Below are 1817 nucleotides of genomic sequence, written 5' to 3'. Positions count from 1 at the left end.
CCTAACAGTATATGAGAACAATATTGATAAGATTTAAAAGTTGTATTTGGGAAGAGAATGAAGTCTTTTTTTTTTTTTCTTATTTATACAGCATTTATTTACCTTCCCTCTGTCAAACCCTGAGCCAACTACTTTTCCCCAGCTGCTTGGGGAGGTATAAGGAAAGGAATGTGTAGGGCAGAAGGGATACGGAAAAAAAGAACTTGGGAAATGGAGACAACTCCTTTACATGGCGAAGAGGATGAGAAAGGCCACCATCAGACAAAAGAGCCCTATGGCCTCCTAGAGGGCAAAGCCCAGAATGGCGTAGGAGAAGAGCTACTGCTTCCGAGAAGGGTTCCTGGCATAACCAATGATAAGGCTCCCAAACACAGTCCCAATCCCAGCTCCAGAGCCAGCCACTCCAACTGTGGCAGCCCCAGCCCCAGTGAACATGGCTGCTGGGTCAATGTCCCTTGAGATTGTGCTGGTTTGGAAACTTCGACTAGAAGTAAGTGAGGTCAGGGAACGTGGGGCTGTCAAGCTGCTGGAGTGCTTATCTGTCAGTGTCTGGGGTGGTTTCAGCACCACTGCAGACAATGGTCCATTCAGAAGCTGAGAGCTGCTCCTGACCAGGGAAGGGGTGCAAGTGAATTTGGTGCAGGTGAACATTTTCAGGGGATGAGGGGCTGTGGCAGGAAAGCTGCTCCATGTACAGAGAAGACAGAGAGGGCGAGAATGAAGAGTCTTACTGTTAAGTATTAAGATTTTCATTTCACTTCTGATTCTATCCCAGAATCTTACCTTTGACTGCCTTATTGTTGGGGGTACTGAAGATCAGGGCTGGTCTAATTTCCTCCCAGTGTTTGTTCTCTATAGCTGAAGGAACCTGTGTCTCTCACCACCACCTTATATGGTCTTTCTACAACCTCCTAGTCCCAGTCCGGTGGTTGACCACCATCATTCCCAGACTCTTTGGGGGTGAACTAACTAAATTGCTGTTCTAGGATCTCCCTTCTGAGTTCTTTAAGCTGTGTCTTCTCCATCTGCTTCCTGTTACCAAAAATCAGTGGAGGTTTCCTGTCCTCTTCTGTTTTCATTAGCAAAATTGTATCTTTGCTTTTCCTTTACTGTCATTTTAGTAGAATGTCAGGATAGTACACTAAAATGGGAATGGGGAGGGACAGATGGTTGTGTTCAACCCACCATGTTTAACCAGCAGTCTGGGAAATGACCACCTTTGAGTTTAGGCTTGAAAGACCAGGAAGCATTCACTGAGTAGATAATGACACAGGGTGGGGTATTCAAGGTGAAGGGAAGTGGGCTTGCATCTTTCACCCCTGCTGTCTCTGTTGCTACTTTTCCTGTAGTCTGTGCTTGGATTAACCCAACACACTCCAGTCCACACGATCAGTTCTCTGTATTAATCAGGAGGTCTAGGCTACAGTGCAACAACAAACAGCCCATGTCTTAGTGGCTCAACATCACTCGTCATGTTACACGTTCAGCGTGATCACTGCTGGGATTCTGTCTTTTTTCACCGCCTAGGAACTCAGGAGGTTCCTTCTTGATACTCCTTCCATGATCACCATGGATAAGATCACCTGCCCATATCTGGCTTCAAAGGGAGTTGCAGGGTCATGTGTCCCCTTCCCCCAAACATGTGTGGGATTCCTAAGCTCTCCCTGTGGATGTGATCCTATATGAAAATGGGACTTTCTTTGCACTGGTAATAGGGCCATGTCAGCATAGTGCATCACTGCTGAGTATGAGGAGAAGCTTGCACACAGAGACAAGGAAACAGATACAAGAGTAGGTAGAATAAGGGGTGGAAACTG

The 1817-nt window shown here is 46.5% G+C and overlaps 1 pseudogene; it reads right to left on the bottom strand.

Moving 5' to 3' along the window:
* Positions 1–225: 225 nt before the first annotated feature.
* On the bottom strand, positions 226–705 carry LOC102817146 (annotated as a pseudogene).
* Between the last annotated feature and the right edge of the window lie 1112 nt (positions 706–1817).

Source organism: Chrysochloris asiatica, unplaced genomic scaffold (assembly GCF_000296735.1).
Source record: "Chrysochloris asiatica unplaced genomic scaffold, ChrAsi1.0 scaffold00096, whole genome shotgun sequence".
Classification (NCBI taxonomy): Eukaryota; Metazoa; Chordata; class Mammalia; order Afrosoricida; family Chrysochloridae; genus Chrysochloris; species Chrysochloris asiatica.
This window is presented reverse-complemented; position numbering and strand designations above follow the sequence as displayed.